Source organism: Eubalaena glacialis, chromosome 7 (assembly GCF_028564815.1).
Source record: "Eubalaena glacialis isolate mEubGla1 chromosome 7, mEubGla1.1.hap2.+ XY, whole genome shotgun sequence".
Lineage (NCBI taxonomy): Eukaryota > Metazoa > Chordata > Mammalia > Artiodactyla > Balaenidae > Eubalaena > Eubalaena glacialis.
In genome coordinates, this window is record NC_083722.1 from 84,344,936 (window position 1) to 84,370,391 (window position 25,456).

At 38.1% G+C, this 25,456-nt stretch overlaps 1 protein-coding gene across 12 annotated transcripts in view; it reads right to left on the bottom strand.

The window, feature by feature from the left end:
* The window catches only part of FHIT (fragile histidine triad diadenosine triphosphatase), a 1,499,836-nt gene that overhangs the window by 1,314,955 nt on the left and 159,425 nt on the right, over positions 1-25,456 (bottom strand). The gene's annotated exons all lie outside the window — the stretch shown is intronic.

Sequence of the window (25,456 nt, forward strand, 5' to 3'; positions counted from 1 at the left end):
GAGGATTAAAAGAAAAGGCCAGACATAGAGGGGAGTACAACTCCACACTCAATACTATCATCCTTTTCTACCATCATTACCAACCCAGATGACTTTAATCTCACTGTATCCCCAGAATTTAGCACAATGTCCCACACATGGTAGATGTTCAGTAAGTGATGTGGTAAATGTTGAAGAAGTATGAACAAAGTCCTCTTCAAAATGCAGATGCTGGAAGAACCAAGCTTCGGTCAAACCTAAGTGCACACACTACTCTAGACAGATAAGCAGTTCAGGTAAGTAAGATGGGGTATCGGCACGGTACCCGCACACAGATCATAATCGATAAATATTTAATGTGTGATTGAATGAAAGTTGGCATAAAATGTTAGGCTTAAGTATGTCAAAGCATTTGGTAATTGGGTGAAGACTACAGGATGCAGCCCAGAGCAGGAAGTTAAGTTCAGAGAAGAGGTAGATATTCAACACTGTTTCTCCTCCTCCAGATTTGTGTAGGTCACTGAAAACAGTTGGCATGCCAGTGAAAATCACTCAGAAGATCCCTGCTGAAATGAAAAACTTATTTGGAAATCTGCAAATCTCAGCTGTCTCTAATTCAACTCTGTCTTCCTAACCTATTATGATCCAATGCAATCTCTCCAGCTCTATCCAGGATGATGAGAGAAGAAATTGAGCACATGAGCCTCCTCTCTCCTCCTGCTCTTTCTCTTTGCTGCCAACATGGTGCTGCACAGCTACTGCCAATTGCCTTTTCCCAGGGCACCTTTGAGAGCATCTCCCTTGGACCACCCAGGGTAGATAGCACCAATTTTTTTGGTCATGATACAATTCTTATGGATACATGCATCCCTAACAAGTGCCCAGTTCTATGATGCAGCAGGTCATCCAATGTTCTGTCATTTAATTAATTCATGATGCTGTTTATCTTGGCTTCAAGAGAATGAATTATTTGTATATTCAGAAAGTCTCATACCAACTTTCCTCCTCTCCATTATCATAAAAGTTAAAATTATTCATTTATGAACCAAATAATTTATTTGAACATGTTAACAATGCACTGCACTTATGGAGGTTTTTATTTCAATTTTGTTAGAGAGACAGTGTCAAATATTACTTCAGTACAAGATGTTCTGGTTTCTCTCAATATCTAATAATATATGGGCTTCCATTTTGGCTTTGTACAATTAATACAAAAATCATAATGGACGCTCAGCAACCCTTGAGAAAATGACAGATGGGTATCAGCAATAATTTATCTGTGGAATGCAAGGCCTTGATCAGGACTTCCAAAACTACTCCAAAAGAAAAAGGAAAGAGAAGGAAAAAGGAAACAGAGGCAAGAGCCATCACGAAAGAGACAAACAGTCTCACAGATTGTTGTGGGAATATAGAATGTGCAACATTTCTGGATTGCAACCTGGCAATATGCATCAAATGTTCACAGCTCTAAAATGTTCACTTCTTGATCCATTATTTCAAAGACTGTTTCCCAAAGAAATAATAAAAGCTGTGCCCAATGATATACCATGTATGAATGTTCATTTACAGTGTTATTTCCCATGAAGAGAAATTGAGAGAAACATAGAGGTCAACAAACACGGGGCTTGTTTAATACATTTTGTTATCTACAAAATGGATTGCTATACCATCATTAAAAATGATGTTCCTGAAGAACTGTACTTTATAGGAAAATGCACAAAACATACATGCTATAAAGTTATGTGGAACAGTAAAATGTAAAACAATCTATGCAGTCTATATACAATATGTTAATCATCTATATTTGCACATATATTTATGTTTTTGCACATTATTCTACATAGAAAGCAATCAATAAATATTTTTGAATGTATAAGTAGTGTGATGTGTAGAAAGACAAAAATGAAATACTCCAAAATGTTAATAGTGGTACTGGTTAGATAGTGGAATTCTGGGGGATGCTTATTTTCTTCCTTGTACTCTTATATTTTCCTAATTGCCTTAATGCACATATTATTTCTATATACCAAAAATATTATATAATTACTGATTTGTGGGCTAAAGAAACTTACTGCCGTTCTCCCTGGAATATTCCAATGATTGAAGCTCTCTGCCGTTGTGGCTTTTTACCCCCTTGTTTGGTTTCTTTCAAGATCCATGGCTTTCGAGCCAGAGTCATTTGGATTCAAATCCCAGCGCTCTACTTTACAGCTCTATGATGTTGGGTAAGATGATTCACCTCTTTGTGTGTTCTGTGCCTCTAGTATATAGTCATTGGGAGAAGTAACTGAGAAGTGCTGAGTACCCATCCAACAGTGATTTATCCCTCCCCTTCCTGTCTAACAGAACCTGACTCTGGTTTTGTTCAGTTATTGGCAGCCCACACTCCCATACCCAGGGACGAAAGGCTGGGCCCTACCCAGTCCTAGGCTTGAAGCTTCAATGGACTAGGACAATCATTCTCCTTGAATGGTGGCTTCATTCTCCTTGAAATCGTTTTAGAGTACAGTTTAAAATTCTGGCCAATCAACTAGGAGGGAGAATTGTTGGGAACCTTCTCAGAAAGTTTTCCTCACTCTTAAGAAAACAAAGAACACATGGAAGGAGGATTCCTCTCCATTTCTGGCCTCCAGACATTGCTCTGTGAAGATGTCTGGAAACACCCTAGCTAACTGGGGCCTTAAAGGGATGTAGGGGAGCAAAATTTGGCACTGGAAAATGTCTCTTTGGCATGCGGATTATTTCGAGCTGAAAACAATCAAGGCCCAAAAGACTCAAGAAGAAACTATGATCTTCTTCCTAACTGCCTAAAAGAATTTAGATTGAGAGCCAGTTCTGGACTAGGGCTATCACTAGAGCTAGGCAAAGAATATGGGCTGGGTATGGTGGGGGCAGGGCCTAGAGAGCAGAGTCCACTTGGTGTTCCATTGTCTCTGCCTGGCCCAGCAAACATTTGTTTACCAAACATTGCTCTTCCCTCTCTATGTCAGTTGCTTTCTTCCCCTTGTGAAGTCCCAAACCACTACCCCCAACACCCTCTTTTGTCTTTAGCCGAAGATGCTATTTAAGGTGAAGGGTTTGGCCATTTGGGCAAGTTACTCAGTTTTCCTGAGTCTCTTCCATGTATACATGTTATTAAACTTTTGTTTGATCTCCTCCTGTTACTCTGTCTCATGTCCATTTAATTTTTAGACCAGCCAGAAGAACCTGAAAGTGTAAAGGAAAATTTCTTCTTCCCCAACAAAGACAAGCCTGTGAAAAAAAGTAATACCTGAAAGAGGGCAGAAATAAGAGATGGAAATATCTCTGGTTCTCAATAACGTTGTTGCTGAATTCTAGAAAGAGATTTTTCTAGATTTTTCATCTGCATTTTAACATTTTTGTTAAGTCAGTTGAACTGGGATTTTTATTACTTCCATCTGAAAGAATCCTAAGTGATACTGAAAGCAAAACTGCCAAGCCGAAGACAGAGAGCTGAGTTCAACACAGGTCTTCCCTCTCTCCCATCCTCCAAATATACATACAATATGCACAACAGATATCTGTTTATAGTTTGTGCATGCAATTTATAGGGAAGGTGACAAGAAAGAAAGGAGTAAATAGACCTTTCCCTGCCTCTCAAAACATGCACACAGGACCCAATTTCTCTAATTTTAATATAAAGCCCCTAATAAATGATAAAGTGTTCCAAGGAAAGATTTGTGCTGCAACAGATTTTATCCTACTAAAAAGGAATTCTAGGTCCTCTCAAAAAATCTTGAATAACAAAGAACTCCTCTAATCCCTCCCTCCCTGTAGGTCTTGAACAATTGGCCAGAGGCCATGCTTTTGTAAGAGGTTCCCTAGCTAGATCCAGATGGATGGAGTAGATGCTATTAGATCAAAAGAAAGCACTTCCTACTTGAATATGCAGGGGCTACCTTAACTGTGAGTCTTAATCAAGTAATGAAGACTGACAGGTTCCTTGGCCTATGGGGCTCTACAATAACAAAATATGCACTTTTCTAAAAATGACATTGCTAAGAGTCAAGCGACTGGACATTACGCTATTTAGTTCCATATCCCAAACAGAACAACCTCCTTTTCCCATATCCTTTTGCATCTGATCCTCATGAGGAAGAATAAACCAGCCTGAGATATGTTTAGATATTTTCTATTGTAGTGAAAAATAAAATATTAATCTTTTTAAAGTCTGGAACATTATCTGTGATTTGGATCTAATGTCCAAAAAGTATGTACAACTAGGAACTCAAAATCACCCTACCAGCAATGCAAAGAATTCATGAGTGTTCAAGCCTTGAAGGTTGAAGGTTGAAGGAGGTTGGTGTGTGTGCTTCCTTTTTAGGACTATTGCTACCCAGCCCAGAATATGGCACTCAACAAGAAGGGCTAACAGTGTCTTGCTGGCCCTTTTCTCATGTGTCATCTTGCTGCATTTCCAGTTAATGGCATGACTGTAATGACTAGCAATTTAAATAATGGAGGCTGAAGCAGAGGCACCTCTAAGGACACAATGCAGAAATTACCACAGTTCATCAACATCACTGGCACCCAGCTCTTCATTCCCTCCTCGAATAGGGTCAAAGTAGTTAAAGCGATGCTGTAAATAGCGACTAAAACAAAGCAGCTGTTTATTCTTGATTTGGCATTGGGTATTTATAACAAACAAGTTGCATTTCCCAGGCATGGGTTATTAGACATGAGAATGTAATTGATATTAACCAACTTTCAGGCTCCAGTAACTTTTTCTCACTGCTTGTCAATTTAATTTTTTTTAAGCGTAAGTAGTGCATACCAAATGGAAAACAAGAGGAAGAATACACAAAACCCCTTAAGCCTTCAAAACTAAGTGAAAAACAACTAACCCGTTTATCCTATAGAATCCTTTAGACATTTGCTATAAACATAGAAGAGCATACCACAGAGTCTTCTATTTTCGAAAGGGTATTCTAGTGATTTTTGGAAACGAGATAGCTCTAACTGTAATCTTGTTTTTGTTCAGAACTGGAACAGCACGAAAGAGTGTCTGAAATCACTAATTGTGCATCTACCATATTACAGCAGAGGCGAACACTGGTGACGCACAAGCCAAATACAGTCCATTGCTCTGTTTCATTTAAACCATACAGTAATGGCTGACAGTGTATTAACATTTTAAAATTCTTTTCAACATTTGTAAAATCTAGAGACTTTACAAATCTCTAGGGAAAAAAAAGGCTGGAAGCTCTGACCCCCCAGGCGTCACACTCCTAACATGACGATAAACCTCTGGGGCTGTGTTGAGGCTGCTCTATTGGAGTGGGGAATGCACTCTGCAGTTTGTCTCAATGGCATCATCCGCTATAGTCTCCTGTCACTGAGGCCAAATGTCAATTACCTCCCTTCTTCTTATTTGTAGTGTTATTTTCCTTATGGTAAAGATCTCAACAAATATTTCATGCTGGTGTGTCTTGATCACAAGTGGGAAAACAAAAGATGGGTTAAGAGGACTGAGTGTTTATAGAAAAATGAAGAGACTATATAGTTCATTACAGAAGTACAGAATTCCTTACCTAACCTCCTTTCCTTAATAACAGAATCTCCCCAGCTGGCCTCTAAGGGCATTTGAATGCTTTTCATCCCTTGTGAAAAGCATCAAGCTTCAAGTTCTGTGGAAAGGATGCCAGACACATGGAAAAGCCAGGCTAAGTTCAGTCTCAGACAAAAGTTGTCAAACCAAGAAGGTAAAAGCAAGTGCTCCACTTGTAAGAAAAACTGAGCAAATAGCAAGCGTGGTATTGAGGACGAGGAAGGATAAAGCAGGGCCCAGTGTTCTACCAAAAATGTCTTAACCAGTGACCAAGGTCCTTTCAGAGTAAGTTAGGCACGACAAGAAGCTGCCTTCACTCTCTGAAGTCATCTAGACATTCTTGGTGTGAGCTGCTGCATCATTTCCTGTCTGGTCTAGAACTATTAACCCTCACTGCCCATGTGGTTTTATAATCTCTCTCTCCTCCTGCAAGGAGCAGGGTAGGGCTATAAGGGATGTTTGTTTTTAATAAAAAAATAAACAAACATGCACACACATACTCAGAAAATAATATTTGATGGCATCCCACACCCATTGGGGATTTCACAGAGAAATAGTTTTCTGGTATCTAAAAGAACTAAAAGTGTTAGGACCCCACAAATCCGAAATGATGTAAGGTTAGGAAGACCACTGCATAGAAACAAACTAAAAAAGATAAAACTCTTCAAAGTGCCAGAAGAAATGAGTAGAACACACAGTCTTTTTCACCAAATCCCATAGCAAAAAACCCAAGGAAATCTGTTCAATATAACTGGAAAAGTTAAACAAAGAGTAGAGTAAGGAACAACTGTATATGAATTTCCTACTATGTACCAAGCACTGTAGAAACATTTTAACACATTTTGATAATAAATAATACTTTTTGTTATTCATACATTCATTAAATAAGTATTTATTCACTTCCTTCTATGTGTCAGGCATCTCTAGGGATACAGAAAATTAAAGACATGGTTTTCCTGTTGTTAAGTTTGAATTTAACAGGGAGATAGACTCTGATGAAAATAATAATTGTTATAAATATGATAGCAAGACACAAGGAGTTAATAATAGCTGTCTTTCATTATGTGCTCAGTATGTGATAGGAAGTGCACTGAGCAATTTACATTACTTTTCATTTAATCCCTCATAAGTGTCCTATGACTGAGGTACTAATATCATCTTGATTTTACAGAGAAGAAAAGTGAGCCATGGAGAGACTAAGTAACTTGCCTAAGGTTATACAGCTAACAAGTGGAAAATATGAGACTTGAACACTGCCTGCTTTCCACACTAGATCAACAGATTATCTGTCACATCAACCCAATACCAGCAACAATAGAGATATGCCAAGGATAGGAGAAGCACAGTGGAAGGCCTTTATATGCTTCTTAATTTACAAAGCACTTACCCATACAGAGAGTAAGCTTCCAGAATTCATCAGCCCCAAGAGGCAAAAAATATAATTGGCTTTCAAAACGGCTTAGTTCAAGGTGTGAATGTCAGAGATACAAACGGCTGGTAAAGGAACCTGGGATGAACCAATAGGCACCTTGTGTATATTGTTTCTAATCCCCACAGCACCATGTGAAAGAACCCTATGGAAAAGAACACTGAGCTTAGAGAGGTCAAGTGATTTATCCACGGCCACAAAGGTCGTAAATAGTAGAGGCATGATTTGAACTTGGAACAATGCAACTCCAAAATCAAAACTTTCTCCCTTATACCAAAGCGCAAAGTAGCAGGCCAAGTCTCTCTGCAAATATTCACCATGATTGTTTTTATTCTTTATTCATTCAAAACCAATTTATTCTGCACATACAAGGAATATAGTACTTATCCTCATCATCTGACAAGTAAATCAAGGAGACAGATGTGTAAATACCTAAACACACTTCTGGGCAGGACAAAGGAGGCTAAATGTGTTTATTATCTAAATAAACTCCATGAAGGCAGGCACTTTGGTTTGTGTTCACTGTCACACACCTGGAACACAGTCTAAAACTAACAAACATTTGTTTAATGGAAGAATAAATGAAGACAGCCACACTTAACAAAATACAAAATTAAGGCAGGATTAACTCTGAGTGGGGTAAAGCAAAGAAAGTCTCCCAGAGAGATGACACTGAATTGGGCCTGGAAGAATGATGAGGTATGGACAGGTGAGAAATGAGATGACAGGAGCTAAAGGTTGATGGCTCAGGGTGAATACAGGTACAGAAGCATAGATGTCCATGGAACATTTGGGTAATGGAGTTCAAACATGCCTAGAGCACAGGGAAGATGAGGAACAAGAATGAGGACTAAGGTCAGAAAGGGTCATACGGCACCACTTCGCACAGAGCCTATAAACCCATGGTAAGAAACACGGGCAGCCACCTTAGGCGGAAAAGTAGTAATATGTCAACTTTGGGCAATAGTAGGAAGATATCTCCCCCACTTAAATCATTCAGTGGCTCCCCACTGCCCTTAGACTAATCCTAACTGTTTAACCCAGTTTGCAAGGCCTTGTGAAACTCTCGAGCCTCATCACTTTGAGCAACTGTCACCGTTACAACTCTAGAGCGGACCTTAATCGTTATCCTCCTGGCCTTTGCATGGGCTGTTCCTTTGACCTGGAAGACTGTCCATCAGTCCTCACCTCCTTCAGGTTGGCTAACTCCCACTACTTAGCTCAGAAGTCTCAACTCAGAAGTACTGGCCTCTGGGAATCCTTCCTCAATGCCCCTAAATCTGGGTACCTTATATCTTACACTTTGTCCATCTCAAAATGTATTGTGAGTTTTCTTATCTCTCTCCTCCATCACTGCCCTCTGTGAGGGCAGGCACTATCTTTGTTAGATTCCCAGTGCCTTGCAGACAGCCCAGCACATGACAGGTACGCAATAAATACCTTGGAAGTAATTGTTAGGTTGGTTAATTGAGCAATGATGGACTGATTGATTACTGCTGAGAATATTGAGTCAAGGCGAGCCATAGGAGGTTGCTGCTGTAGTCCAGGGGGAAACATCTCCTCCTTATAAAGGCCCAGAAGCATTTATTAAAGTAGGCACTTTGCTAAGTAGGGAGAGTGGAATCACTAGTTGATCAAGGGAGACAGCAAATCAGAGAAAAGCAGAGCCACCGGGCAGCTGCTGGGGAGACCACACTTCCACAGGATGATGAGCCATTAGCATGCAAGACTGTGTAATCTGATTTTCATGACAGACAGATTTATTATGACTTCTAAATATATAAACCCCAGGTTATGCTTTACAGCTAACCTAACAACTTGATATATGTGTCTGATATCCCATCTTAAAATCAGATTCCAGCTTCTAATTAATTTTTATACACCCATCACTGTAACTAGAGAGGCAGAAAATCTCAGTGGGATAAACAATAGACAGGGTATTAGTTGTCTGTATTTTGTGGTGCATTTTCCATCAAAACACGGAGTTTCCTTTTTCTTTGCTACAAGAAAGGGGCAGCACCCTCTTCTCCCTATGAGGAATTAGTGGAGAACGTGGTACAGGAACCTGATAGTCACTATTTCTATTAAGTAATCAACCCCCACCTCTACTCCTGCTCCTCACCTTCCACTCCCATCCCCCACACACAAATAAGAACGACATCATTCTAGTGAATTTAAAGACTGATCATTGCTTAGGTGAAAACATACATCTCACTTCTCCAGTAATATTTTTTTTTTAACAGTCAAATGATAATTTATTATATCACTATAAGAGTGTCTGTCTGTAGACATTTATTAAATGCTAGATAGATGAGACAGAAATAATAAAACACTCCTAACATTCTAGTAGTTTCAGAATAAGGTGCGAGAGAAGACAAATACACACACACACACACACCCAAAGTACTCAAATATAGAATTGCAAGTGCTTAAATGTGTGAACTAAGTGTTAAAAAACATAGACCAGATAACTTCTCTTGCTGCCTGGCAAAGAATGGTTTGGGGGCTAGAGTGTCAGGACAGGCTTTACATTTGAGATGGCAGTTGAGGTATGGAAACAGTTCAGTGTGTTGGTAACATGCTCAGGTGTTAGTTACCCAGGCTTGGTTCTGAATTCAATTTTGTGATCTTTGGTAAAATGCAATAAATATCTGGTCCACAGTTTACTCTTCGGTAAATTCAGGTTAATAATACCTTTCCTGTAATGCTGTGAGGATTGAATAAGATAATGGATGTATGTAACCTGAAGTAAATGTTTAATAAATGGTAGCTCTTACTAGTAGTGTTATTTAAATGTGACTGTTAGTTCCTTTCATAAAGAAGTAGAAAATGACACAAAATTGTGACATATATAGTGTGCTAGAGAAAAGGATGCTTTCTGTCTAGTCAGCAGGCTTGTCAGGAGATTAAGGCTGCAAAGTTTGCCCTCAGATTCTGTGGAACTGTATGCTAACCAAAGAAGAGAGGATGTAATCTTTAAACACAGATTTTTGGAAAGGAGAAGTGTTAGGATAAGATCTGTGTTTTACTAAAATCAATCTGGGGTCAGTGTAAGTGATGTGTTTGCTGGATCTTTTTTTTTTTTAAATCAGTCATCAATTTTATACACATCACTTTATACATGTCAATCCCAATCGCCCAATTCAGCACACCACCATTCCCACCCCACCACAGTTTTCCCCCCTTGGTGTCCATATGTTTGTTCTCTACATCTGTGTCTCAACTTCTGCCCTGCAACCCGGTTCATCTGTACCATTTTTCTAGGTTCCACATACATGCGTTAATATACGATATTTGTTTTTCTCTTTCTGACTTACTTCACTCTGTATGACAGTCTCTAGATCCATCCACGTCTCAACAAATGACTCAATTTCGTTCCTTTTTATGGCTGAGTAATATTCCATTGTATATATGTACCACATCTTCTTTATCCATTCCTCTGCTGATGGACATTTAGGTTGCTCCCATGTCCTGGCTATTGCAAATAGTGCTGCTATGAACATTGGGGTGCATGTGTCTTTTTTGAATTATGGTTTTCTCTGGGTATATGCCCAGTAGTGGGATTGCTGGGTCATATGGTAGTTCTATTTTTAGTTTTTTAAGTAACATCCATACTATTTTCCATAGTGGCTGTTATCAATTTACATTCTTACCAACAGGGTAAGAGGGTTCCATTTTCTCCACACCCTCTCCAGCATTTACTATTTGTAGATTTTTTGATGATGGCCATTATGACCCGTGTGAGGTGATACCTCATTGTAGTTTTGATTTGCATTTCTCTAATAATTACTGATGTTGAGCATCTTTTCATGTGCTTCATGGCCGTCTGTATGTCTTCTTTGGAGAAATATCTATTTAGGTCTTCTGCCCATTTTTGGATTGGGGTGTTTGTTTCTTTAGTATTGAGCTGAATGAGCTGTTTATATATTTTGGAGATTAATCCTTTGTCCGTTGAGTCATTTGCAAATATTTTCTTCCATTCTGAGGGTTGTCTTTTCGTCTTGTTTAGGGTTTCCCTTGCTGTGCAAAAGCTTTGAAGTTTCATTAGGTCCCATTTGTTTATTTTTGCTTTTATTGCCGTTACTCTAGGAGGTGGATCGAAAAAGATCTTGCTGTGATTTATGTCAATGAGTGTTCTTCCTATGTTTTCCTCTAAGAGTTTTATAGTGTCCAGTCTTACATTTAGGTCTCTAATCCATTTTGAGTTTATTTTTGTGTATGGTGTTAGGGAGTATTCTAATTTCATTCTTTTACATGTAGCTGTCCAGTTTTCCCAGCACCACTTATTGAAGAGACTGTCTTTTCTCCATTGTATATCTTTGCCTCCTTTGTCATAGATTAGTTGACCATAGGTGCGTGGGTTTATCTCTGGGCTTTCTATCTTGTTCCATTGATCTATGTTTCTGTTTCTGTGCCAGTACCATATTGTCTTGATTACTGTAGCTTTGTAGTATAGTCTGAAGTCAGGGAGTCTGATTACTCCAGCTCCGTTTTTTTCCCTCAAGACTGCTTTGGCTATTGGGGGTCTTTTGTGTCTCCATACAAATTTTAAGATGATTTGTTCTACTTCTGTAAAAAATGCCATTGGTAATTTGACAGGGATTGCATTGAATCTGTAGATTGCTTTGGGTAGTATAGTCATTTTCACAATATTGATTCTTCCAATCCAAGAACATGGTATATCTCTCCACCTGTTGGTATCATCTTTAATTTCTTTCATCAGTGTCTTATAGTTTTCTGCATACAGGTCTTTTGTCTCCCTAGGTAGGTTTATTCCTAGGTATTTTATTCTTTTTGTTGCAATGGTAAATGGGAGTGTTTCCATAATTTCTCTTTCAGGTTTTTCATCATTAGTGTATAGGAATGCAAGAGATTTCTGTGCATTAATTTTGTATCCTGCAACTTTACCAAATTCATTAATTAGCTCTAGCAGTTTTCTGGTGGCAGTTTTAGGATTCTCTATGTATAGTATCATGTCATCTGCAAACAGTGACAGTTTTACTTCTTCTTTTCCAATTTGTATTCCTTTTATTTCTTTTTCTTCTCTGATTGCCATGGCTAGGACTTCCAGAACTATGTTGAATAATAGTGGTGAGAGTGGACATCCTTGTCTCGTTCCTGATCTTAGAGGAAATGCTTTCAGTTTTTCACCGTTGAGAATGATGTTTGCTGTGGGTTTGTCATATATGGCCTTTATTATGTTGAGGTAGGTTCCCTCTATGCCCACTTTCTGGAGAGTTTTTATCATAAATGGGTGTTGAATTTTGTCAAAAGCTTTTTCTGCATCTATTGAGATGATCATATGGTTTTCATTCTTCAATTTGTTAATATGGTGTATCACATTGATTGATTTGCGTATATTGAAGAATCCTTGCATCCCTGGGATAAATCCCACTTGATCGTGGTGTATGATCCTTTTAATGTGCTGTTGGATTCTGTTTGCTAGTACTTTGTTGAGGATTATTGCATGTATGTTCATCAGTGATATTGGTCTGTAATCTTCTTTTTTTGCAGGATTTTTGGTTGGTTTTGGTATCAGGGTGATGGTGGCCTCATAGAAAGAGTTTGGGAGTGTTCCTTCCTCTGCAATTTTTTGGAAGAGTTTGAGAAGGATAGGTGTTAGCTCTTCTCTAAATGTTTGATAGAATTCACCTGTGAAGCCATCCGGTCCTGGACTTTTGTTTGTTGGAAGATTTTTAATCACAGTTTCAATTTCATTACTTGTGATTGGTCTGTTCATATTTTCTGTTTCTTCCTGGTTCAGTCTTGGAAGGTTATACCTTTCTAAGAAGTTGTCCATTTCTTCGAGGTTGTCCATTTTACTGGCATAGAGTTGCTTGTAGTAGTCTCTTAGGATGCTTTGTATTTCTGCGGTGTCTGTTGTAACTTCTCCTTTTTCATTTCTGATTTTATTGATTTGAGTCCTCCCCCTCTTTTTCTTGAGGAGTCTGGCTAATGGCTTATCAATTTTGTTTATCTTCTCAAAGAACCAGCTTTTAAGTTTTATTGATCTTTGCTATTGTTTTCTTTGTTTCTATTTCATTTATTTCCGCTCTGATCTTTATGATTTCTTTCCTTCTGCTAACTTTGGGTTTTGTTTGTTCTTCTTTCTCTAGTTTCTTTAGGTGTAAGGTTAGATTGTTTACTTGAGATTTTTCTTGTTTCTTTAGGTAGGCTTGTATAGCTATAAACTTCCCTCTTACAACTGCTTTTGCTGCATCCCATAGGTTTTGGGTCGTCGTGTTTTCATTGTCATTTGGCTCTAGGTATTTTTTGATTTCCTCTTTGATTTCTTCAGTGATCTCTTGGTTATTTAGTAATGTATTGTTTAGCCTCCATGTGTTTGTGTTTTTTACGTTTTTTTCCCTGTAATTCATTTCTAATCTCATAGCGTTGTGGTCAGAAAAGATGCTTGATATGATTTCAATTTTCTTAAATTTACTGAGGCTTGATTTGTGACCCAAGATGTGATCTATCCTGGAGAATGTTCCGTGCGCACTTGAGAAGAACATGTAATCTGCTGTTTTTGGATGGAATGTCCTATAAATATCAATTAAATCTATCTGGTCTATTGTGTCATTTAAAGCTTCTGTTTCCTTATTTATTTTCATTTTGGATGCTCTGTCCATTGGTGTGAGGTGTTAAAGTCCCCCACTATTATTGTGTTACTGTCAATTTCCTCTTTTATAGCTCTTAGCAGTTGCCTTATGTATTGAGGTGCTCCTATGTTGGGTGCATATATATTTATAATTGTTATATCTTCTTCTTGGATTGATCCCTTGATCATTATGTAGTGTCCTTCCTTGTCTCTTGTAACATTCTTTATTTTAAAGTCTATTTTATCTGATAGGAGTATAGCTACTCCAGCTTTCTTTTGATTTCCATTTGCATGGAATATCTTTTTCCATCCCCTCACTTTCAGTCTGTATGTGTCCCTAGGTCTAAAGTGGGTCTCTTGTAGACAGCATATATATGGGTCTTGTTTTTGTATCCATTCAGCAAGCCTGTGTCTTTTGGTTGGAGCATTTAATCCATTCATGTTTAAGGTAATTATCGATATGTATGTTCCTATGACCATTTTCTTAATTGTTTTGGGTTTGTTTTTGTAGGTCCTTTTCTTCTCTTGTGTTTCCCACTTAGAGAAGTTCCTTTAGCATTTGTTGTAGAGCTGGTTTGGTGGTGCTGAATTCTCTTAGCTTTTGCTTGTCTGTAAAGCTTTTGATTTCTCCATCAAATCTAAATGAGATCCTTGCCGGGTAGAGTAATCTTGGTTGTAGGTTCTTCCCTTTCATCACTTTAAGTATATCATGCAACTCCCTTCTGGCTTGTAGAGTTTCTGCTGAGAAATCAGCTGTTATCCTTATGGGAGTTCCCTTGTATGTTATTTGTCGTTTTTCCCTTGCTGCTTTCAATAATTTTTCTTTGTCTTTAATTTTTGCCACTTTGATTACTATCTGTCTCGGCATGTTTCTCCTTGGGTTTATCCTGTATGGGACTCTCTGCGCTTCCTGGACTTGGGTGGCTATTTCCTTTCCCATGTTAGGGAAGTTTTCGACTATAATCTCTTCAAATATTTTCTCGGGTCCTTTCTCTCTCTCTTCTCCTTCTGGGACCCCTATAATGCGCATGTTGTTGCATTTAATGTTGTCCCAGAGGTCTCTTAGGCTGTCTTCATTTCTTTTCATTCTTTTTTCTTTAGTCTGTTCCGCAGCAGTGAATTCCACCATTCTGTCCTCCAGGTCACTTATCCGTTCTTCTGCCTCAGCTATTCTGCTATTGATTCCTTCTAGTGTAGTTTTCATTTCAGTTATTGTATTGTTCATCTCTGTTTGTTTGTTCTTTAATTCTTCTAGGTCTTTGTTAATCATTTCTTGCATCTTCTCAATCTTTGCCTCCATTCTTATTCCGAGGTCCTGGATCATCTTCACTATCATTATTCTGAATTCTTTTTCTGGAAGGTTGCCTATCTCCACTTCATTTAGTTGTTTTTCTGGGGTTTTTTCTTGTTCCTTCATCTGGTATATAGCCCTCTGCCTTTTCATCTTGTCTATCTTTCTGTAAATGTGGTTTTTGGTCCACAGGCTGCAGGATTGTAGTTTTTCTTGCTTCTGCTGTCTGCCCTCTGGTGGTTGAGGCTATCTAAGAGGCTTGATGGGAGGCTCTGGAGGTGGGTAGAGCTGACTGTTGCTGTGGCGGTCAGAGCTCTGTAAAACTTTAATCCACTTGACTGTTGATGGGTGGGGCTGGGTTCCCTCCCTGTCAGTTGTTTTGCCTGAGGCAACCCAACACTGGAGCCTACCTGGGCTCTTTGGTGGGGCTAATGGCAGACTCTGGGAGGGCTCACGTCAAGGAGTACTTCCCAGAACCTCCACTGCCAGTGTCCTTGTCCCCATGGTGAAACAGAGCCAGCCCCCGCCTCTGCAGGAGACCCTCCAACACTAGCAGGTAGGTCTGGTTCAGTCTCCCCCAGGGTCACTGCTCCTTCCCCCGGGTCCCGATGCACACACTATTCCGTGTGTGCCCTCCAAGAGTGGGGTCTCTGTTTCCCCCAGTCCTGTTGAAGTCCTGCAATCAATTCCCACTAGGCTTCAACGTCTGATTCTCTAGGAATTCCTCCTCCCGTTGCCGGACCCCCAGGTTGGGAAGCCCGACGTGGGGCTCAGAACCTTCACTCCAGTGGGTGGACTTCTGTGGTATAAGTGTTCGCCAGTCTGTGAGTCACCCACCCAGCAGTTATGGGATTTGATTTTACTCTGATTGCGCCCCTCCTACCGTCTCACTGTGGCTTCTCCTCTGTCCTTGGACGTGGGGTATCCTCCTTGGTGAAGTCCAGTGTCTTCCTGTCGATGACTGTCCAGCAGCCAGTTGTGATTCTGGTGCTCTTGCAAGAGGGAGTGAGAGCACGTCCTTCTACTCCGCCATCTTGGTTAATCTCCTCCAGTAATATTTTTATTACCTAAGTCTTGAAGTCAAGTTGCAAACTCCATGAAGAGCTGACTTTAAACAAATAATAATGTTCATAAAAGCTGAAAATACTCTCAACAGCTTTTCACATAATCTCAACAACATTCATAGTTCACTCACACCCAGATACTTTGTTAAAAGCCCAAAGTGGTACAGCAGTAGTTGGGAAAAGTTTTGTAATCGCATTTCTTTAAAATGAGCCTCTATAAGTCTGTATTTTTTAGTGTAATATTAATATATGCATATTATTTTAAAAACATTTTCTTCCATCTCCTTTCCCCCAAATATGAAAGTCAACTCAGGCACTACAAACCAGGTGAGATTTTTTTAAAAAGCTGGTCACATTCAATTTTTTTAATTGTTTAATAATTGAGTTCTCACTATGTGTCAGGCACTGTTCTCAATACTAAATGCATTAAACCCTCCTCCAAATTCTACATGGTATCAAAATTTTCTCCCTGTGATATATGAGGAAACTAAGGCGCACAGGTTTAAAAAGTTGCTTGCAGTTACAAAAGCTGGTGAGCTGAGATTTCAATTGAGGCTGATAGCTGAGGTTCTGCCACCTTGATCTTAACCAACATACTGCCTCAGGGACTGAAGAGAGAGCTTACTGAATAATTAATAGTATAAACAGCCAAATGTGTTTGCCAAAGCCATAAATCCAAACTACACATTCAACCTCACATTGAGAACACTACTATGTTTCTGGCTTTTTGTAAGCAACTTTAAATAAATTTAGATACCAGCCTGTTTACCTGCCACAGAATGGAATATGGACTAGCAGGAGGAAGACACTCAACAAAGAACTTTGCCTGATGGACATCATGAATCACAAAGGCTGCCAATTTGAGGCTCACAATAAACAGTGAAAATAGGATAATGCAAAAAAATCTAAAACCTCCTCATTTTGTTACAGTATATGATTTCTAAATCTCCTGTGCCTATCTGATTTATTTGATGGTATGAAAGAGGCATTATTAAAGATACACACATGCACACACTCACAAAACCCGCACTATCAGAATTACTTTGTACTCAATTTGTCTTCAGCTGAGCCCTGAAAACATTTAAAAACTGGATTCACATAACTGCAGATAGAAATTCATTCACTTCCCCTTCAGGATACATAATAATGTATTTACATTAACAAAACTGTACAGTCACCCTGCAAAATCAAATTTAAACGTACAAAGTATTTTTATTTCTTTCCCCCAAAAAAGTTTACTTCTGAAGACGGAACATGTTCTATACACCAGTAAAAATAATAATTACTTGAAATAAATAAAATGTTTAATTAAAATTATCATCAAAATCTTGAAAATATTTTTTTTCCCGAAACGAACTTACACCAGAGTTGAAACCAAACATTTGTAAGAACACATGGAGCATATTCATATTACAAATAACTTATATGGCTGATTTGTAAGTTTTAAAGCCTTTTAATAATAGAGCCTTTGACTCTAGCACTATTTAGTTGGGGCTTTATCAAAACATTTAATTATAAAATAAGATCTATGATGTTCAAATGAAACAATAGACAATATAATCAAATCCTTGGCATGAAGCCATTCAATGTGTCATTCCAAGGTCTGTTTTCTGGGCCCACTCCAGTTTAAAATAGCTTCTCCAATAACATCACACTGCCCTTTCTCCCCTTTGCCCTCAGAATTATTAGAGCATAATGTAATTCTTTTACAAGCCTTAGGAAAATATTATTGGAACACATGGCAAAAATGCAGAAATGAAATGGAGCTGGAGAAAAAAAAATCCAAGTTTTTAAAAAATGGAAAATCAATTACTGTTTTTAATAACAGTAGTAATAGCTTTTGTGGTAAGAAAAGAAAAATTGCCCAGAGAGAAAATAGATGTTCAACATTACAGTACACTAATGAGTACATTTACATATAATTTTCTGAAATTTATGTCCAAGACTAACTGCAAGTAGAATTTAGTATCAATACAAGTTTACAGAATCCATTCATTTTCCTCTAATCATACTGAATATTTAAGGTGCTTGATTAGACTCAATTATTTCTCTTCTGGAGCCAACAGAAAGCCCTGACAGCTTTGAAAGTGATGGATTAGTGGGACATTTCCCACCAATGAGCAAACATTCCCAGCTGTCACAGCAGGAGGAAAAACAGTGAGAAAGTTTGTTCGAATTCACATGCAGGCCACTGGATAAAATCTGCAGAAAACAAGGAGAAGGCCAGCCTTGTCAAAGGGCCACTGTAAAAAGAAAGAGCAGAGACCTAAACTTAGTTCCACTTTGCTACCTCTTCATTTCATGGCGGCCTGGAGAGAAGCCTCTGACAGAGAGCCACCTCCCACTGCCCCTGAGAAGATTAAAAGAATCCAGGCCCTAGCAAATCTCCTGTACTCGGAATTGAGAAGCAGAAAGGGAAATGCAGCTAATTTGCAGTAACCCTGCTTCCCTGTTCAGATTTCCAAAGCATGATGAAACAGAGAAGCTGTGTCTCCAGGGTGTCACTTCCAGCTGTGCTCCACAGGTTGGAAAAAACAAGAAAGGACGTGTTAACTACTCACACCAACCTGCCCCTCCTGGTGCCATTCTTCCAAGTAATTCTACAGGAGGTTGTGAGCCCTTCTCCAAAATGCTTTAAGAAGAAGATATATTCCTGACTGGCAAGGAGATTTAGGTGAACTCTCGGCTGAATGCAGAATGAGGAACAAAATGTTTTCTTGAGGTGCACAATCCTTGATGCATTATGTTCTACTGTCTGCTAAAAGCATCATCATACCCATAATTAAATGTTCAAATTCTGCTTTGATGGTCCATGTAAAGTTTGATTTGGTCAGCTCAGTGCACCATCCTCCCAGATGTTGAAAACAGGTAGTCATCCTTACGCATGTCCTTTCCATCCTCCCTGTATCAGTTTCCTAGGGCTGCTATAACAAAATACCACAAACTGGGTGGCTTAAAGGAAAGACATGTAATATGTCACAGTTCTACAGGTGAGAAGTCCTAAACTGAGGTGTCAATAAGGCCACCCTCCCTCTGAGACTCTGTAAATTTATTTATTTATTTATTTTTATTTTTAATTTTTTTTCCAAATTAATTTTTCTTTTTTATTATACATTCTCAGGCTTTATATAAAACATGAGAAACCTGGGTCACGTTAGGCCCAGGTATACCATTCTAAATACTTTTTTTTTTTTTTTTTGTAAATTTATTTATTATTTTACTTATTTATTGTTTCTGGCTGCCTTGGGTCTTCATTGCTGTGCGTGGGCTTTTCTCTGGTTGCGGCGAGTGGGGTCTACTCTTCGTTGCGGTGCGCGGGCTTCCCATCGTGGTGGCTTCTCTTGTTGTAGAGCACGGGCTCTCGGCGCGCAGGCTTCAGTAGCTGTGGCACATGGGCTCAGTAGTTGTGGCTCGTGGGCTCTAGAGCGCAGGCTCAGTACTTGTGGCACACGGGCTTAGCTGCTCCGCGGCATGTGGGATCTTCCCGGACTAGGGATTGAAGCCATGTCCCCTGCACTGGCAGGCAGATTCTCAACCACTGCGCCACCAGGGAAGCCCTCTCTGAGACTCGGGGTAGAATCCTTCCTGCCTCTTCCTACCTCTGGTACTGGCCATCAATCCTTGGCATTTCTTGGCTTGTAACTGCATCACTCCAACCTTGGCCTCTGTCATCACATTCTCCTCTAACATGTCTGTGTCGCTGTGTCTCTTCTCTCTTATAAAAACACCAGTTATACTCCAATAAGGGCCCATCCTATTCTAGTAGAATATCTTAACTAATTACATCTGCAATAATCATGTTTCCATTAAGGTCATATTCTGAGGCAATGGGGTTAGGATTTCAAATATCTTTTAGGGGGACACCATTCAACCCATACACTCCTACCACCAAGTCATGTCCAGACTACCTCCGAACTGCCTCTCAAATCTGTCCACTTCTTTCTCTCCCTACGACTACCCTGAATCCCAGACCATTATTTCATCTGGAACTTCCTAAATCCTGCCCTCATTTTTGCACTGCTCCAATCCATTCTCCAAAAAACTTATTTAATGGAATGTAACATACACACAAAAATGTGCATAAATTATAATAAATTTTCACAGAGTACATATACCTATGTAACCACCACCCAAATCAAGAAATAGAGTATTACAAGCACCCTAGAAACACACTTCATACCCTCACCCAATTTATTGCCCCCTGCTCCATCCCAAAGGTAACCATTATCCTGACCTCTATGGATTAGTTATACATGGTTGGGATTATAGTGAATGGTATCTTACAGTACATACAACTTTTTTTTTTCTGGCTCCTTCTAATATTAATGAGACTTAGCCTTGCTGCAAGTTGAAATAATCGATTCATTTTCCATGTTTAATAAATATTTCTTTGTATGAATATACCATTCCATACATATATTCATTTTACTATTGAAGACCATTCAGACTGAGTTCCACTTTAAGAGCTATTCAAAATAATGGAGCCAAAAACATTCCCCCAGTTTTGGCATATATCCAGTAGCATTGCAAAGTCAGAGGGCATATAATTGTTGATCTTGAGTAAACATTGCCAGTTTTCTAAAGTGATTGTATTCATTTTCAACAGCACAGCACTGTATGAGCATACCAGTTGCTTCATATCCTTACCAACACTTGGTATAGTCAGTCTTTTTCATTTTAGCCATTCTGGTGTGTGTGCAGTGGTATTTCACTGTCCCTTTATTTTGCATTTCCATGATGACTAATTATGGTAAGAAATTTTTCATATGCTGACTAGCCATGTATATATCCTCTTCTGTGAATAACTTTTTAAATCCACTGTCCATTTTTCTATTGGGTTATCTCTTTCTCTCATTGATTTGTAGAGGATACTTATATAGTCTGGATACTAATCCTTTGTCAGATAAATATACTGCAATTATCATTTTGTATTCTGTGGATTTCCTTTTCTCTCCCTTAATGGTGTCTTTGGTACAAAGACTTTTAATTTTAATGTAGTCTAATACATTTATCTTTTAATTTTTGCTACTGTTTTTTAAATTAGTTTTATTGAGATATAATTCACATACCAACCAATTCACTCATTTAAAGTATACAATTAAAAGTTTTTTAGTATATTCACAGGGTTGTGCAACAATCACCATAATGTAATTTTCAAATATTCTAATCACCCCCAAAAGAAACTCCATACCCTCTAGCTGCCACTCCCCATTCCTCCCAACAACCTCACCAAGCTCTAAGCAAACGTTAATTTACTTCTGTCTCAATGGATTTGCCTATTCTGGACATTTCACATGAATGAAATCACACAATCTATGGTCTTTCATGACTTAGCGTAATGTTTTTAAGGTTCATCCATGTTGTAGTGCATATCAGTACTTCATTTCTTTTTCTTGCTGAATAATATTCCACTGTATGAATATATTGCATTTTATCCATTCATTAGTTGATGGGCATTTGGGTTGTTTCCACTTTGGAGCTATTATAAATAATGCTGCTTGCTTAGTATTTCTTGTGTCCTATCTAAGCAATATTTGGCTGTCCCAAAATTATGAAGATATTCTACCATGTTATCTTCTAGATTCTTTATTGTTTTGTTTGTTTTTTATTCAAGTATAGCTGATTTACAATGCTATGTTAGTTTCAGGTGTATAGCAAAGTTAAATATATATATATTTTTTTCAGATTCTTTTCCCTTATAGGTTTTTACAAAATATTGAGTATAGTTCCCTGTGCTATACAGTAGATCCTTGTTAGTTATCTATTTTATATACAGTAGTGTATATATCTTATAGATTCTTTATTGTTTTATCTCTCACTTTCAGATCAACAATCCAATTGAAATTTATTTTTCCTTACGATGTGAGGAAGAGGTCTAGGTTCATTTTTTGCCTACATGAATACCTAATTGTCTTACTGAAAAGATCACCCTTTCGTTACTGCTCTGCAGTGTCACCTTTCTCAAAAATCAAGTATCCCTTTATGAATGGCTCTATTTCTGTATTCTCCTTTCTGTTCCATTGATCTATTTGTTTATCCTTGTGCAATACCACACTATCCTAATTATTGTAGCTTTATAATATATGGGTATCTAATAGTTTTTTAAAAGTCCTCCAACTTTGTTCTGATTCTTCTCCAATTATCTTGCCTCTTCTTGGCCCCTTGCATTCTGGTATTTTAGTTGGGATGGCATTGAATTTAGAGATCAGTTTGGAGGGAACTGACCTCTTTACCATGCTGAGCTACCCAATCCATAAATACATTATGCCTTTCCATTTATTTAGGCCATCTTTAATTTCTCTCAATAATATTCTCTACTTTTCTCTGTAAAGGTCTAACACATCTTTTGTTAGATTTATTGTTTTTTGTTTTTTGTTTTTTTTTTTGGCCACGCCACACAGCTTAAAGGATCTTAGTTCCCCGACCAAGGACTGAACCTGTGCCCCTGCAGTAGTAGCACAGAAACCTAACCACTGGACCACCAGGGTTCCCTTGTTAGATTTATTCCTGTTTTTAATATTTTAGCCTATTTTAAATGGTAACTTTTAAACAGTTTTGAGGTAAAATTTACACACCATGAAATTTACCCAATTTCAGTGTACAATTTGATCAGTTTTAGTAAACTATACAGTTGTCCAACCATAATCACAATCTAGTTTTAGAGCACTTCTGTCAACCTGAAATGTTACCTCACGCTCATTTGCAGTTAATTCCCAACCCCACACCAGCAACAACTGGTTTGCCTTCTACCTGTATAGTTTTGACTTTTCTAGAAACTTCATAAAATTTGAATCACACAGTATAAAATTTTTTGCATCTGTATTCTTTTACTTAGCATAATGTTTTTGAAGTATATCCAGGTTGTTTCATGTATCAGTTTATGTTGTAGAGTAGTACTCTTCTGTATGAATACATTTTTTTTTTTTTAATCCACTTACCAGTTGATAGATAACTGGATTGTTTCTAGCTTGGAGCCATAATTAATAGCATTGCTATGAATGTTCACTCAAGTTTTGGCGTAGGTATACATTTCATTTCTCCATGAGTTTTCACTTCAATACTTGTAACTGGAATTGCTGGGTCATATGGTAAGTACAGCATATGTTGAACTTTTTAAAAAACCGCCAAAAACAAATGGGCCCTAATGAAACTTAAAAGCTTTTGCACAGCAAAGGAAACCATAAACAAGACCAAAAGACAACCCTCAGAATGGGAGAAAATATTTGCAAATGAAGCAACTGACAAAGGATTAATCTCCAAGATTTACAAGCAGCTCATGCAGCTCAATAACAAAAAAAACAAACAACCCAATCCAAAAATGGGCAGAAGACCTAAATTGACATTTCTCCAAAGAAGATATACAGATTGCCAACAGACACATGAAAGAATGCTCAACATCATTAATCATTAGAGAAATGCAAATCAAAACTACAATGAGGTATCATCTCACACCGGTCAGAATGGCCATCATCAAAAAATCTAGAAACAATAAATGCTGGAGAGGGTGTGGAGAAAAGGGAACACTCTTGCACTGTTCGTGGGAATGTAAATTGATACAGCCACTATGGAGAACAGTATGGAGGTTCCTTAAAAAACTAAAAATAGAACTACCATACGACCCAGCAATCCCACTACTGGGCATATACCCTGAGAAAACCATAATTCAGAAAGAGTCATGTACCAAAATATTCATTGCAGCTCTGTTTACAATAGCCAGGACATGGAAGCAACCTAGGTGTCCATCATCGGATGAATGGATAAAGAAGATGTGGCACATATATACAATGGAATATTACTCAGCCATAAAAAGAAATGAAATGGAGGTATTTGTAATGAGGTGGATGGAGTTAGAGTCTGTCATACAGAGTGAACTAAGTCAGAAAGAGAAAAAGAAATACAGTATGCTAACACATATATATGGAATCTAAGAAGAAAAAAAAAAAAAAGGTCATGAAGAACCTAGTGGCAAGACAGGAATAAAGACACAGACCTACTAGAGAATGGACTTGAGGATATGCGGAGGGGGAGGGGTGAGATGTGACAGGGTGACAGAGTGTCATGGACATATATACACTACCAAATGTAAAATAGATAGCTAGTGGGAAGCAGCCGCATAGCACAGGGAGATCAGCTCAGTGCTTTGTGACCACCTAGAGGGGTGGGATAGGGAGGGTGGGAGGGAGGGAGATGCAAGAGGGAAGAGATATGGGAACATATGTATATGTATAACTGATTCACTTTGTTATAAAGCAGAAACTAACACACCATTGTAAAGCAATTATACTTCAATAAAGATGTTTAAAAAAAAACAAAAACAAAAAACAAAAAAAACCGCCAAACTGTTTTCCAAAGTCAATGTACCATTTACATTCCCACCAGCAATGTATAAAGTTTCCAATTTCCCCATATCCTCACCAGCACTTCTTATTATCTGTCTTTTTTATCTTAGCCATTCTAGTGGGTGTGAATTGATAGCTCCTTGTGGTTTTAATTGGCACTTCCCTAGTGATGATGAGCATCTTCCCATGTGGTTATTTGCCATTAATATAGATACTGTGGTTTGTCTTATTATTATTGACTTATAAGAGTTCTCTGCATGTCTGGATAAGTGCTTTATTAGGTATTATTTGCAAATATTTCATCCCATTCTGTTGCTTACCTTTTCATTGTTTTAATAGTATATTTTAAAGCATTCAAGTTTCAAATTTTATGATGCCCAATTTATCTTTTTTTTTCTTTTAGGGATCTTGGTTTTAGTGTTATATTTAAGAAATCTCTGACTAACCTAATTTCATAAAAACTTTCTTCTACGTTTTCTTCTAGATTTTTTATAGTTTTAGTGCTTATGTTTTTATCTGTAATGCATTTCAAGTTAATTTTGTATATAGCATAGGGTAATTTTTGGATACAGATATATAATTGTTCTACTTCATTAATTGGGAAATACAATTTGGTCATAGTTTATAATCCTTTTTATATGTTGCTGGATTCATTTTAAATGGTACCTTTTTAAAAATTTTTTAAAATATTTATCTATTTATTTTTATTTTTGGCTGCATTGGGTCTTAGTTGAGGCATGTGGGATCTTTTGTTGCGGCGCGCAAGCTTCTCTCTAGTTGTGGCGCACGGGCTCCAGAGCAGGTGGGCTCTGTAGTTGTGGCACACCACCTCTCTAGTTGTGGCATGTGGGCTTAGTTGCCCCACGCATGTGGGATCTTAGTTCCCTGACCAGGGAATGAATACACGTCCCCTGCATTGGAAGGCGGATGCTTAATCACTGGACCATCAGGGAAGTCCCCTAAATGGTATCTTCTTAAAATTTCATTTTGTAATTCTTTTTTGCTGATATATAGAAATACAATAGTTTTTTTTTATATTGACTTTGTATCCAGCAAACTTACTACATTCATTTGTTAAATTTACATAATTATATTTTCTGAAAATAATATAATTTTATTGCTTTGTCTCCCATCCTTACATATTTTCTTTCTTTTCCTAGCCTCACTGCATTCACTAGGACCTCCAG